At 41.4% G+C, this 16,013-nt stretch overlaps 1 protein-coding gene across 2 annotated transcripts in view; it reads left to right on the top strand.

Annotated features, from left to right (window-relative positions):
• Positions 1 to 13,866, top strand: part of LOC124161509 (forkhead box protein O) — a 669,559-nt gene extending 655,693 nt beyond the window's left edge. For both annotated transcript variants that reach the window (XM_046537847.1, XM_046537848.1), the window contains exon 6: positions 10,571 to 13,866. The gene's annotated coding sequence lies outside the window, so the exon portion shown is untranslated. The remainder of the gene's footprint in view (positions 1 to 10,570) is intronic.
• Positions 13,867 to 16,013: the final 2,147 nt, after the last annotated feature.

Raw genomic sequence — 16,013 nt, 5'->3', positions numbered from 1 at the left:
GTATCGTCTTGGACTCAACCTGATGGAAGTTCTGAGCATTCAGCAATAAAGTTATACTTATCTCCAATTCATTTTAATGTAATAAGTTTTAATAATATTAAGCCATGCAGTAGGCCTCACCCTATCTCCTTCTTCAGTCCCATCGGCTCTTCTTCGTACACTTACCCTTCCTCTATTTCCACCCCGCTGAGATCGATGTTCCTACGAAGGGGAAGTTGTACTCTCGCGGGGGAGACGAATGGGAGAGGGGGGGGGGAGCGGTTCCGGCTAGGGAAATTACAATTTGTCACAGCCCAACCCTGACACCTCTTCCTTCTCTATCTCGTGCCTCGGCGGCCCTGACTCTTCCCCTTCATTCTTTAATCTCAAACCCCTCCCTCTCTCCTCGCACCGAGTTTTTCCAAGTTTTTTGGCCAAACCACCCACTCTACCCTCTCTAACAAAAAAAACCCCTCCCGTTTCCCGGAAAATTCCAAGGTTACGTACTAATTTCTTGAGAGTGTGGATAGTGCACTCGTGGATAGTACACGTGTACTTGTGTGCATACTTCCCCGAAAAGCGCCTCTATAGATCTGGAGTGTAGCGCTTTACGGTGCAGAAACGTGGACACTTAGAAAGGGGGACGAGAGAAGACTGGAGGCGTTTGAGCTGTCGGTGTAGAGAAGGATTGAGAAGGTGAAGTGGACGGAGAGGAATAACAACGATGAAGTGCTGAACATGGTGGTTGAGGAGAGGCAGCTTTTAGATGAGATTCGGAGGAGACAGAAGGTGTGGATGGGAGGAGTACTTAGCGGGGATGGGATGTTGAAAATTGTGTTAGAATGTTAGGTAAACGAGGGAGGGGAAGGAAGAGAATAGGATTTTTAGATAAATTGAAAGGGAGAAGGTGTTATTGTGCATTGAAGAAGGCAGTACTGGACGGAAAGGGAGGCTCCCAGATCACTTCTTTAGTACTCCATGGAAACCTACCTTAATCGGTTGAATACTTTCATAATAGGTGTGTGGCGGGGGAGTTAGGATACCAATCGTTAACGAATAAAAAGGAAATGCTCCGCCAAAGTTCCGCCAATCATTTATTATAACGCCCTCTATTGTTTGGCGGATAAACGAGGTCCATAGCTATCCGGCGCGATAGCTAAGGATCCCTCTTTAACCTCTGATTAAATAATCTTGAGTTCAATTCCCGGGTGGAGGGATCAAACACCCAGGCGAGAGACGAACACGCTCAAGTAGTTTTCCAAGTGCGAATTGGCCCTGGGAAAAGAAACTGTACGCCTTCAATGCGTGATATTACGAGACGACCCTTTATTCGTGGGTGACCTCAACCATCACTAATCCAAATAATAATAGTAATAAATAATTTTATTACTCCACACACAAATTACATGACAATAGCAAAATTGAGTAATTTTTGGTAGCCGCCAAGGATAACCTGTTTGAGGCTACCATCCAAAATAATAATACATTATGCTTTACATATAGTGTAGCTCATTTTGTGTTACCTTGATAATGTATAATAACAAAGCTCAAGCGCGTACATAAAAAAAACAACTAAAGTAGTATAAATAATTCATTTACATCAATATTTAATAACAATATTTGTTCTGCACTTTCTTTGGTGAGAAGCCAAGAATATGCATTTTGCAAAAACTTTTCCAAAGACTTTGAAGTAAAGCATGACTGGGGTACCAAATTAAAAGCCTTTCGTCCTACGTACAAAAAACATCTTTTAAACAAAGTCAAATTTGGTTGTGGTAAGGGCACACTTATTTTACGCTTATTTTATACTTATTTTATCTAGATGACATAATATCCCTGATTATTAATTAATTTACCATTATTATATTTTATTTACGTGAGGCAAACGTACAAATTGTAATCATCATCATTAGTAAACAATCCTAAGACTGGTATCACGCAGCTCTCCTATCCGCAAGCATTTTCATAGCGACGAATTTCTTCGCTTTTACACCCTTTATAGCCTGTCCTATGTAACTCATTCGGGGCCGTCCGCTGCCCTTCTTCCCTTTCACCTGTCCTTCTACAATTGTATTCATAAGGCCACCATGTCTCATTATGTGGCCAAATAAGTTGTCCCGTCTTATTCGTAAGGCTTTTAAAAGACTTCTCTTTTCTCCCACTCTTTTTAGTACATCCTCGATACTTACACGGTCAATCCATTTCATCTTCGTCATTCTTCGGCAGTACTACATTTGGAATGCTTCCACTCTTGATTTCTCTTTACCTATCAGCGTCGAAGCCTCGCTTCCAAAGAGAACATTCTTCATCTGGCGAGTGCTAATTGAAAAAAGTAAGAAATATTTGTATTTAATCATCATTTTATCGTTTGAGAAGCTCAAATAGAACTTACGCACAAAGGTTGACTTTTTAACTGGCTAAATACAGGTAAAGTTAGAAATTTTCTACTAGCATAACAAAATCCGTTCGCATGCACTGTGAAGGTTCGGGTTGGTGTGATGGCTATAGTGTTGGCTTCCCACCCCGTGGGCTCGGGTTCAAATCCCGGTGGTAGCAGAGAATTTTCAGAGACTGCCCGATCCCTGCATGGATGTTGTGTGGAGGACATTTCATAAGCGTTAAGCGTCCGTCGCATAAGATGTTAAGCCGTGGTCCCTTTGGCGCCTTTCATTAAGAGCAGGCCAATGCCGACGCCGGGTTTCTCTCCACCCTTCCTTCCATACACATGCCTCAGATTTACCCCAGTGTTACCCAGATGTTAAGCGAATTAGGCTGGGAGCCGCTGGAGACTCGGAGGCTGCGCGCTAGGCTTAGATTGCTTGAACAATTGAGAATGGATATCTTTAAGATCGACACAGAGAACATAATATTAGAGCCACACAATATTTCCATGTCCGATAGAAGCGATAAATTAAGAGAGATGTTTTGCCGAACGGATAGATATTGGAATTAGTTTTTCCCCGAAACATGAAGGACTTTAATAAACGCTAGTCCCAACTTCGTTGGAGCACTTCATTTTTTTTAAAGATGTAAACGGCTGGTGTCCTAACACCCCCTGCCACAAGCCTTTTAGGCGGCTTGCGGGGTATTATATAGATGGAGATGCCTCATGGTGCACATGACCTCAGCTGTCGGTCGCCTCCTCCGAATAGCATATCACACCGATTGCGCTGTGAGGGAAGAACGAAAGATAGAAGGTCGAGGAGTGAATCAGAGGGGAGAGGAGTAAAGAGAGACGAAGTGTAGGATGAGGAGAGGAGGCCAAGGAAGGGGATGGCGGTAAAGAACGGAGAGGGAAGTTGGGGTAATCCGGGCTGCGTGCCAAATTTTCAAAACGCCGCTTTGGCTGCGCGAGGGGGTGGGTTGGGTTAGGGAGCGCTGGGGAGGGTTGCGATGGGAAGGACGGGGTGGGCTACAATTTGGGCCGTGTGTGAGGGGAGAGGGAGGGCGCGTATTCGGGACAGTCTTTAGGGGTGGGTGCTGCTAGGAGGGTTGGCGGCTGTCAAGTGAGGGATGAACGATAGATATGGCTGAAGGAGGAGGGAGAATAGGATGAGTGCGCTGAGGGGTTGCAATGAAGAAGGATTATACGTCGGAAGGAAAGGATAGGGGTGGAGGAGGGGGACGAGGAAAAACTTGGACGATCATCGGCAAAAGTTGCTCCTGACGAAAGCACTTCCCTTCGGGTGGATTGCGCTTTCCGTAATTCAAATGTTCGCGCTCTTCCCATCGGCTCGAAACGAGAGAATTCGGATGAAGCTTAGTGCGTGTTGGATATCGTAGAAACGAGTTGGACGTGAGAGAGATGATGAATATTACTCAATGGAGGTTTCACCAATCGGCCGCCAATTGTGCAGAGACGTACATGAGAACGGGTTAAAAGAAGTCGCCATTCGAAGGTCTGACGGTAACCAACCCGAATTTCACAGCGAAATAAAATATAACTCGACAGCTTACAGAAATTACTGTGCGTAACAGAAGGAAGGAAAAAGTAAAGGAAGGGAACTAATCTCATTGAGCGAGATAAACCGTATTTTCAACTGGATGAAGAAAAAGATTCCAGGATTTAATGGGTGCATCTTCGAGTTTTTTTTTAACCCTCCTGTTTTAATATTTGTTAACCTAATGGTATAAATTATCTTAAGTAGATAGTCATTCCGTTGACCTGAGATCTATTAACCAGTTGATTAGCTTGATAGTAGTTTTTACATCTCGATTTAACGCAAAAAAGTAATGGTGTGACTATCACTCGAAATTGTCCTCTCAAAGCGGAGAACTCTCACTACACCGTCCGTCAAACAAGCCGTTTAACTTTTGACCTTCCGGTGAGCCATGGTGGTGAGCGTGAACACGTAATTATTGCGTCTTGAAAGCGTGAAAGCAATTCTCGCGGGACAACTTTCTCCGCCGAGGTCGTCCGTTATATGCTCACAAGAAGGGCATCTCAATAGCTCCCTCCCCCCTCCCGCCCCTTCCCACAGATCACCCTACTCCATCCCCGCTTCCCTTTCCCGTAAAAACGCACCCCTCGCGACGGCTTCATCCCCCTTTTGTCGTCGTCTTCTTCTCCCTATCGCCACCGCTGTCCCGGGATACCGCCGCCAATCCATTTCCCGCAAAACCACCCCCGTAACGAACAAACTCAATCGACAGATGGGTGGGTGGGGTGGGGGGGTCCTTACTTTATGAGTCTTTCCTCTTCCTTCTTGCTTTATCATCCTTTCTCTTCTCTTGCCCTCTTCTTCTCCTCATCCTTTCTTTTTTTCGGGAAAGGGTCGCCTACGGTTCTCAGGCCATGCTCACTGTATTCCATTCTTCCCGAATGAGATGGTTCGCTAATTTTATATTATTTTTATACATCGTATTTTTATTGAATTAAAAAATGAATATATTGGTATTTTTCGTACACTTGACCCAATGCTTACTTTCAGAGCCGTTCGCAGCGAAATATCGACGTCCATAAACCTTAAGCAGTTTAGTTGATGACGTAAAGTACTCATGCCGAGTGAGGCGTTGCTTCTCCGCTACTCAATTGACCTTTTTAAATGCAATCCTAAAAATGGTGCACTAAAGTTTTCCTTTTCCTCAGCTAATTATTTTGACTTCCTGAGGCTCTCCTTCCCCTTCTCCTTCTTTGTCTGTTCAAGACATGTTTTCTCTGATCTTTCTCTGGAGACTTTTGCATCCTTCCATCACGTTTTCCACGTAACTGCTGTGTCTCGTTACGTAGTTAATCCTCCCGTATTCTTCTATGGCGTACAGTGATCCATAGCGTCATTTATTCTCCTATGATTCTACACACCTCCTCGTTTCTCAACGTATTTGTCCATTTTTTGTTCAGCATACTCCTCCATCCTCCTCCACGTCACTTACGGCCGTTTTACACGGGGCACGGAATTGCGCAGGTTAGAGCTGCATTATTTTCTAAAATGGCGTGGAATTGCGCGAATGCATGAACGAAATTAGAACAGGGGCTATTTTGCCGTCTCGCATCCACGCATTCTCGCATGTGTTCTAGCAATTCACCGCTTTACACGACGCAATTTTGATTGCGCCTTCGCACGAACATCAGAATGCGCAATCCCGTGTACCGTGTAAAACGGCCTTTAGACCTCTTTTCTTTTCCGATCAATTTCTGCGATTGTCCAAGCATCTGAACCACGGAGTGCCACTGCCCTTACTAATCTTTTCACGCACACTTTCTTCATCTTCAGTCTAATGCTCATCGCAAAAAGTAGCGGCATGTATGTTGCGAACCTTCTTCTATACTTCTCTTCCAGTGCCTTAAGATTCCCTCCATGTTTTCGTTTCGACCCTTGGTATGTTTGGAGTCTCGAAAGATTTGCCTCTGGATGAAGTCCAATGTTGTTCGAAGGGGTCACGGGCGGGCGTCTTTCCCATTCAATCGGAGGTCAGTAACTTCCGTCTCCAAGGTCATTCAATTTTTCTCACATATCCGTCTGCCCTCCACGATATGTTCAACAGGGTAGTTTGCTTCATCAAAGAAAACGAAATGCATTGATTACCATTCTTTACCCACCATTAGTGCATTCATAATATACAAATTATTTGGAAACATTTAAGAAAACCCAGTTTAGACGAATGGCAATGGTCAATTTTATCCTCCTTTGAAAAAGGCCAGATTGGCGCCCATGCGATTCCACTCCACGTGACGTCACAGGGACCTAGTTTCTAAAGGAGTAGATAGGAGTTTTACATCGTCTGAGATTACCAATGCATGCACAAGGCACAGAGCTCAGGGAAACATGTCTTAATAATCACCTATTAAAACTGGCTAAGGTCGGAAAGTTTTCTTCGTTTGATAAGGTATTAATAATACTTATTTAAACCAAGTGCTACCTGCTAGCAGCCTGCATCTCAGCGGCGCACACATCCTCGCCCCAAGGTCACCTCACTTTACGATAGCGGGAACCAGAATGACGTCACACGGGATTTCCCAGCATTCATGCATAGCCGTCGCGTTTTCGCGCGCTTGAAATTTTTCACTTTTCATTTAATCGCTAATAATAGATATCGTCATTTAAAAATCTAAAAGTGAGAAATTCGTACTCCAGGAGTAATAATCTTTCGATTTAGGCAATAAAAAAATAAAAGGAAACCACCCTATTACTGAATAGAACTAATTCGGGTGTTTTTTGGTAAATTTTATAATTTAAAATTAGCTGCAAAATGAAAATCAACAGTTGCTCCCGAACAGATTCACAGATCAATAGTAATCAGGATATATGTATAAAAGCTTTTATGTCCGATAAAAATTTTATTTAGATGATATCACAATGTTTTTAGTCATTAATGTAAAAATAAAGAATTACATATTAATAATGAAAGACACTTTGTTCCTTCCCCAAGTTTATAAAACTTTTTCTAATTTATTACCGGTAAAGAAACGAAATGTCTTTCATTGTTAATATGAAGCCCTTCCACCACGTACGTGCTTCAAGTTTCGATCTATAGAATTAAACATATATGCATAAAAGATACATGCGTACCACTACAGACAATTTTTACGATCATTTTGAAAATATGTTTTCAACGTCGTTAATTTTTAAGCTTTTCACAGAACAAATACATTTTTTCAAGTGTTTTCGTCTTTAGTAGTTACCAGCTAAGCATTGAAGACCATCAGCACCATTTAAGTATTCTTAAATTGGGTTTGTAGGAATACGCAATGCATTTTTTCTCTCATATACTGACTGCTCTGACCGTGAACTATCCGCCGATGTTTTGTGAGCCTCTCATGCTATTCGTTTTTTAACAACACCTAAAAGTGGAACCAGATTCTTGCGGTAGTGCTTTTGATGGTTCTGGTCAAGCCTCCTCAAATTAAATCAAATTATGAATTGTGTCCTAATAAACACATTGTAATAGACAAGTTGTTTTCTAATTTGTATGCAGTTAGAGATATTTATATGGCTCTAACTACACGAATATAAATTGTTTCGTGTATAGCTCTATTAACTGCTGAAACTGTAGTCAAACAGCTTGTGATTGGGTTTATTTCCTCTTCATTACACCTATTTTCTTATAAAATAACCCGTCGCTAATTATTTTCTGGGCACTTGCTATCCAGGTTTACATGGTGAAACTTTTGATATTTATAGAACGACTACTTATTATCACCAGTATTGAATTGGTAGGAGGTCCCAATAAGTACATCAACAAAGAAATGTAAACTTTAAATGAAACGAGGGTTTAACTTCTATTGGTAGTTTTTGTGGTGATCAATTGATTGATTTTGGCTTTTGGAAATTCTATTTTTTCTCTATAGAAATAGTGGATACATATTCTTGTTCTCAGTATATTTTCTGTGCTATTAGCGTTCTAGAAGTTTGCATACTAATAACTACAAAAAAGGAAGGATTAAATTTATACACATGTCGATTTTATTTCGCTCTTGGTCATTTGTGGATAAATTTAACAGAATTGAAATACTTTTTACGTGTTCAACCCAACCGAATCGCTCCATGTCGGCCCAAACACATTTGGAACGTCATGGAGCAAGTTTTTTTATAAAAACCAAAGCTGGAGAACTAAAAAAGGTGTATTTACTCTATTTTATAAGTTCCTTCCGCTTTCAATAAAAAAAGATGTGAATTTCACTAAAACTTTAGTGTCTACTGTTGCGTGTCAAGTATCAAAACGTGTACCATTCTAGTATAAACCGTTTTCGGGCTGGAGGAACGGAACGTTTTTGATACACGCGGTAGTACACTCGAAGATGGTCGATACTGGTGCATCTAACCACTGCGGAAATCGAAAAAACCAAAACTTTTTTCATACCCCTGGAATACTATAAGTAAATATTCCGAACCGCGGAAGAAAAGTCTAATCACACGTGGAAGTCGCTACCTTTCTCATCCCTTTACCATTTAAAATCTACCATTTTTTTGTCAGATAAATCGACGTAGGAAAAGTTTTTAAAGTAGTTGGGAAGCTGTTCAGCAAAACCCGTGCTTACCGGTAGAGTACCATTAATAAAAATCCAAACTCGCCCCATCTCTCTCTCTCCCTTAGACTTCCGCACCCATTCCTAACCCTCAATTTAACCCTCCTCCGCCCTCTCGCCCCCTAAAACCACCCCTCCTCGAAGCTTTCCTCCTTTCCGCACGGCTCAGACGTGAAGACTACCTTTGAAGCGCCGGCGCCAGTCTCCCCACCCCCCTCCGTCCCATAGAAACCTTCCCACAATTCCCCTTTCCCCTCGCGGCACATCCCGGACGCCGGCGCCACTGGAATCCCACCCTGTCGACGCCTCGTATTCTCTCCACCCAACTCCTAACCCTTACCCTTCGTCCCACTACTCGGGGGGAAACTTGGAAGGGCGGCGGTAGCCCAGTGCGGGCCACTCCGTACGTCTACTCAGCTACCGTCTCTCTCTCTTTCCCTTCTTGCCTTCAAAACCACCCCAATCTCTCCACCCTCCCTCCCCCGAAGTCCTCCCCAACACTCTCTCGTCTTTTTTTATATAGTTTCCTCAGCATCTCCGTCCTCCATCTGAGTTCCTCGCCTGGGTGGCGACGGAACCAGCAAATCAGGGAAATTTTCAGCGAATCCCCGCGGCAGTATAGGCAGGGCAGTTGCTCACATCGTAATTACGGCGTCTTCGTCGAATATTTATAAATTAAGTGTTACATTGCAGTGCGTAATAACGACAGCTGATCCAGAATAAGCACAAAAGAGGGGGGGAGGGCAAGGTTTCTCTCTTCCCCTATAGATTCGACAACTGAACAAAATTGCCATTTTATCTAGAACAAATTGAGAATTTACTCTAGATAAAATGTGTATATCTCTATTATCTGCCTTATTTCCTTTAAGCATTACATGTAGATTATTAATAATATTAAAAATGAAGGATAATAAAAATATAAGTACGAAAATGAATCTGTTCGGAGAAATGTTTAAACTAATTTACAGGCCAGTAAAAAAATTTTGTTTAAAACCTTTTTTTATTTTAATAGCTGATCTTTATAGATTTTTATGTGCCGGATCCAAACCTGGCCTTAGTTTTTTTTTGTATCACCCATAGTTTCCAAGCAATATGTATTTAATATTCAGTCTAATACCCCTTTACGGTATATAGGGAAAGCAATGAAACACTTTGTAACATCATAAAACTGTTTGTATTTACTGTTCACTACATCGTGATAATACAGGGTTCACTTGTCAACTGGAAGTGGTCTACATATTCTTTCCCTCTTTTCCTTGAAGCTTCTTGTGTAGCTTTTTCTGCAATGAATCGCTTGCTGAACTTCTCGGTGAAGTACCAACAGTAATCCCCCATTATCTTTGTTCATTAGACCTACTTTTTCAGTTTTATTATAACTATAAAAAAGCTTTTAAATTCTAAAAATATTACTTGATTTCATAAATTTAACTGTAAAATGTGAATAAATGGTGGGTGACACAACTTTAAAACCATCATATTTGGATTCAGCAACTTAAAAAACATAAGAATAAGGTATTTTCAGTAAAAAGGTTTTTCATTGTTGGCCTGTGTTATTTAAGCAGTACTTGACACACTGTAATTCCGTGAATTCACGTGCGAATACAAAAAAAATCTGTGCTTATTTTGTAGAGGTCTTTAAAACCATCGAAGAACTTTTTAAAGTGCTAACTTAATCTCCTGAGATGTCTAGTCTATTTATCCATCAGCTTATATTGAGTAGTCAATCTTATTATAAGTCAATAATATTCAAAGTACCAATTGCGTCTACGGATGTGTGTTGATATTTTTAGACAAAAACGTATTTGCCTTATATCAAAGTGTTGCGTGCCTCAAAAAACTTCCATAATTTATTTAAAAAATACTATCGCATAAGAAATACGTATCTTTATATATTTATATGGATTATCTAAAATTCTTTTCAAGCATTGTTTTTACTTGTTTGGTGAAGTATTTTACATTGTTCTTAATCCAAATTGTATTTAAATATTTTTTGTTACCCCAATTTGCTTGCGGTTCTTTAGTCGATCTGCTAATGTGTGATTAGAGGTAATAACAAATATTTTAGCTTGATTTCCTTGTTGCATTGCTCATGTATTCAGTGTTTTCTCTCTTTCTGTTTTTCAGGCTTACCTCTCGGTATCAGTCTTCTGTTTCTGTTGACGCTGATCGGGATGGTTTTCCCGGGCACTAGGTGGTCCAGCAGATGCTGCCAGCAATGCAGTCAGGCCATTTGCAGGCCCCACGTCTCATCTGCTCCGCGACAATGGTGCGGGCCCTAATCTATGAAGGCCCCAATGTTTTTCCCTTCCCATTGGAGAATTCCTCCTGTCCCCAAGTATGAACGCGTCGAAGTCAAAAGCGCTCGACTAGAAAGATTGTATTAATATTATTATTATTACTACTCTGTGGTTATGTAATTATAGTGAAGAATACCGCTGTGTAATTTTATACCCGTTCTCCCTACCTGAGATACTAAGAAGAAGTTGATAAAGAAGTGTTGACTCATGGCGTTTAAATATTATTACAATTATTATGAATGATGTTATTATTATTATTTTCACTGATCTCGAAGCCTCGTGTGTTTTATTTGTTTTGTTTTAATTTGTTATTTTCTTTCTATTCGTCCCTTGCCGTCATGTTGTTTTAACTGAGGACAGAGCTCGGTGATGGCAGGGTGGCGACATCTAACGACTTAAAGGAGAAGTAGAGACGTTTTGGAGGAGGGTTTTGGGGGGTGCGAAGGCCTATTAAAATAAATTATAGAAAATGGAGAGATATGTAGGAAGTGTTTTTCAGTTTTCCATCGCCTCTCCTGACCTGAATGCGGTGGCAAAAATCGCACGTCCTCCCACGTTTGACTGTCGAAAGGGTTCCTTTTTTTTAATGGAGAGAAAAAGAGTCAGTTATTTACTAGAAAAGAACTAGAGGTCGTATTTGACTGCGTCCACGCGACAGGCCCATTCGACGCCTCTCCCGAAGCGAAATATATGTCTTCCCAAGTCCTTAATGAGTGCAGTGCACGATGAGGTACTAGAATAGGAAGAACATTTAAGGGTGCTACAATGCTACCTATCCTCAAGGGGTGCGTATTCCTGATTATAATGTTCTCCGCTTGTTCCCGGGTCCTCATGCTCTTCGGGAAAACCGTGTTTTCTCCAATGCAATGTTTTCTACATGCTCAATTGATTGTTGAATATTGCGGCGTTGATACATTAAAGTTTTCCGTTGGTTAATTTGCTGACATGTTGGGGAATGCAGAAACTAAATGGTGAATACTACCGTATAACTACCTCCAGGCCCATTACAAGGTTTCTTATGAACTCAAAGGCAAACTCCATTTTATCGCAGAATCCTTCAGTTTCCATGTCATCCGATTGTTGGAGAGATTTTTTTTAGTTTGCCGGGACTGAAAATGTTTTAAGAGGAAGAGATTTGCCGTTGTGTCTTGTTGAATGTACTTTCTCGTGGTTGCTGACTTCTGGTCAGGCAGATAGTGGACGCCCTGTTTTTTTTAGTACGTCCGAGTGAGCTGTTGCATACCAAAGAAGTGGAATGATAATGGTAGGAGAAAAGAGATGCAATTCACCTCGGTGCGTGATATGGGGACTGAATTCGCGTACAGATCACTTCGTGTTGAATTTTCCAGTACCTATTTTTATTGGAAGAAGTTCGTGTTGTATTCTCCGTAATTGCAACGGCGCGGAAGATAAGTTCTGGCTTTATAGAATAAGGAAGAAGATGGAATATTCCTTCTTATTCATCCCCTTTTATATCGGCAGCGGTTAGAATTATTTAACGGGTGGAATTGTTATCATTTCTCGATCGGTTCCCGTTTGAATGTGTCTCCTTGTCAATCAGAGTAGAATTCTCAGTTCAGAACGTAGTTAATCTTGGTGCGAGTGCTTTACTTATGGGATAAGGTATGGAGATTGAACTAGTGAGAGTACTTGCTTGTTTGGATCGACTTAAAAATTCGGACATCAATCGTAGTTGTCGCTGTCGGCTACTTTAGAATCATCGGCTTCGTGTAATCGTGAAAAAAGTGAGTGAAAAATATTGTTGTGGCCATGCTTTAAAGGTTTGGTAAATAAACAACACTCCAGGTGACCGCTGAAAAAAATGACACATTCTTCCTTTTTTTGTGTAATGTTTTTTTTCCGAAAATGATCCCGTTCCAATTTTTGGCGTGTGATATTGTTCCACCAGCTTCGTCTTCGTTCAATTCCTCGTCAACTTGATTGGAAGATGTAGTGTGAAGTGTTAGCTTGCAGGTGTCGTCTTAAAAAAAAACTTTATTTTGGAGAACCCTGAAATTTTTGGTTGTTCATTATCCTTGGTCCGACATTGGGCGTTGAGAGTGTAGAAACGCCGTTATTTGCGTTGTTGTTTCCTCGTATGTGAGTGAAATTGGAAGAAAAAATTAATTTGAACCCTTTTGTTTCGAACAGTTCTCTTGTGCAAGGTGAAATCTGCAGCGTCTAGAGATGCATATATTTGGTGGAGATATTTGAGGAAGAAAAAAGACTTATTAAATGTGCCATAGTGAGATTGTTGGGGGCTGTATTAGCAGTGCCTCCGGCTAGTACCAAATTTAACGAGAAAGCGGGAGGCAAACATTGTACAGGAACATATGAACATATATATATGCATAAATACATAGTTATGAGGACGGAGAACTGAAGTGAAGTACCTACACGTTGGGTTGTGCTGTTACATGAAGAATTAGAAATAAACAATTAAGTGAGAAGGAATGAACCTATTACACATATATATATTGAATGAAAAGTGTAAATATCTATTATTACTGTGTCATGATTTGCGATTGTGTGTTGTTTATGGACGAGCATCTAAGCAGAATGTAGTGGCCAGTCATGTTACCTACCTTCCTTTTTTCCATTTTTTGTACTGAGACACCTCTTTTTGAAGTTTTATAGATTGCGTTAATTTGTTATGATGAACGTAGACATTTGTAAAATATTGGTTTCAGCATCTGAGATGAAACAAAGAGTCGAACAGAAATTATCTCAGGTTAAACAAAAAGGATAAGGGAGGTGTGGAGGGTTTTTGACAGAGGTGGGAACTCAAATGATGGACTGAGAAAGATGTCAAAACTGTCGTACTTATTCCTCCTCTTATGTTACCACCATTATTTCCTCATCAACAAGTTGTACATTTTTTTTGTAACCGTTTGTTCCCCAGGGAAACCATTGTTGTTGTAACCTCCACTTTATTTCCTTTTACTGTTTCCCCCCTTTGAACTCCGTAACCAAGAATACCTGGAGAACGCGGAATTTCTGTTCCAATTTGTGCTATGAACTTCTCAGTTTTCTTCTTTTCAGCATATGATAAGACATGCTCGTTACTTGTTAAAGTTTATGTGTCAGTGACGCGGAAGCTTAGTAAAAATTATTGCACGTAAATATCTGATCATTGTGTCATTATTTTATCAATAAAATCCTCACCCTGCATGATAAACCTTTTCGCCCAGTATTACCTGAAAGACGTTCCAGATTTAGGAATCGGTTGGTGCTACTCCTTGGTGCTACTGTCCCAGTAGCACATTGGCCTCTACAGCAATGTTGCAGCGGTGCGAGTCATTATTTTCCATCCTCTAACCTCAGTCCTCCTCAAGAGCTTGGCTGTTCATCGAAGGTATCTGGAGAAAAAAAATTAGATTATCCTTCTCGTAGGATAATCTACTATTTCTCCAGGCACAGCAAATTTGGGTTCGCAGGTTCGAGCCCGCATCGCCTTAATGATGGCGACGAGATTGTCCAATTGCAAACCCTTTCAGCCCCTGTCTGTCCTTGTCCCATAGGGCGTCGTCGGGTTATCATAATGGCGGAACAGAGTGATCCAGATACCCGAAACATATGGCATATGCCCAAGAATAAACTTTATTCCCGAGCAATTTCACGGGTTAGGTATTAGCTGATTTCGATGTAAACTCACTCTTCCGGAGGATCATGCAAATGCGTATTCATAACGATTTTCAAGTCGACTGTCCGCAAGAGCTTTAACTGAATAAGGAATTCTCGGCTCAAACTTTTCCGTTTTAAACCTAAATTTGCCGCCCTGCACGTTCGTCCTGAGACCCTGTAAATACGGCATGGACAATTCAAATCCCTGGTGAAGCTTTCGGGCACCCCCAAATTAAAAACCTAGAAGTATGGCGTGGAAAGGAACTCCTCTACACTGAATGCGTGCCGTTCACACGAGTGTGACTAAGTTAACCATGCGCCCCGTTATATTTTTTGCTATTCTATTACGTGGGTTCGCGCCATAGCTAAATTCATACGCTAAATTTGGCTAGTTCGCCACTCACTTGTTTTGTTGTGCACCCGTGTAGGCGATGGTGTGATTGTTGAACGTTGTTGTTTCGTGGTTGTTGGCCATGAACGGAGCAGTAGTCATTCTGTCGTCGTGTTGTGTAAGGACCCTTTCAACACTACTGCTGAGCTGGCGCTGGTCATAGGAAGCCATCGACGGGGACCCGATATTCAGGTCAGTGGTGGAGTGTGGGACTCCCGGCGCATAGAAAATACAGTCAACTAATATTCGAGCCCATACGGTGCACAGTCTTTGGCCCTTGGGGCCGGATGCCTAAGGATATTGAACCCGTTGTCGTTAGAATTTTTCCTCTCGATTCTTAGGAATCTCGGGTTAGTTGGTATCGAGCTTTAAAAGGAGCGGTAACGACGGAGGGATTAGATGAACTTGATTCTATCCTGGAATGATAACGAAAATCATCTTCCATCACAAGATAAAATATGTTCACCGCGCGGCGAGTTTTCAATCTAAGATAGCGCAGTAAGAAATTATGTACTATATAACATTAAAGGATTAAATGCTGAAGGATCGGGGTCGAATGAATTAGCTTCCGCCTCACTCAATGTTCCCCAAAACCGGAGTTGGGATATTGAGAATTGCGCTACCCAAGTTGAACTTGGTCGAATTTAATGGAGATATTATTACAAGGCAGAGTTTTCGTGACATATTTGTGGCGGCCCGAATTCGACTGAATTGTCGTTGGTGTCGTCTTTGCCTCTTGCTAGTTACAATTATGCAATGGCTCGAGATTGTTTAAATTGACGCTACTACAGATCCTCATTGTTGACGAATGCGTGTTTGGAGACATTATTGGGTTTGAAACCTATACAGCGGTCCGCTGAACAATTGCGGACATTTTCTACATTGCTGATCGAATCCTTAGGTGCGTTAGGGGCTTTGGGGCATCGTATCGAAGAGTGGGCGGTTCTCCTATTGTTCCTGTTACGGAAAAAAGTTGAGCACAGACCTGAGAGAGAAGTGGGAGAAAGAAGGGACGAGGTTTGTTAAAGAATTTATTGCGTTTTTGAAACATTTCATAGTCGCGGGTGTTAGAAGTTTCCAAGTGTGAACCCCGAAAAGATGGGACACCTGGCCCAAGAATATTGGTGATGCAAAACGAAAAAAGGGTTCAACCGTGCAGGACCTGGACGGGTATATATGAGTTATTCTCTCATATCCTCGAAGGAAACCTTTTTCTCTACAAAGGTGCAAATACGTTTCGTTAGATGAGAGATAC

Source organism: Ischnura elegans, chromosome 6, assembly GCF_921293095.1.
Source record: "Ischnura elegans chromosome 6, ioIscEleg1.1, whole genome shotgun sequence".
NCBI lineage: Eukaryota > Metazoa > Arthropoda > Insecta > Odonata > Coenagrionidae > Ischnura > Ischnura elegans.
Note: the sequence above shows the minus strand (reverse complement) of the source record. Positions and strands in the feature narration are given on the sequence as shown.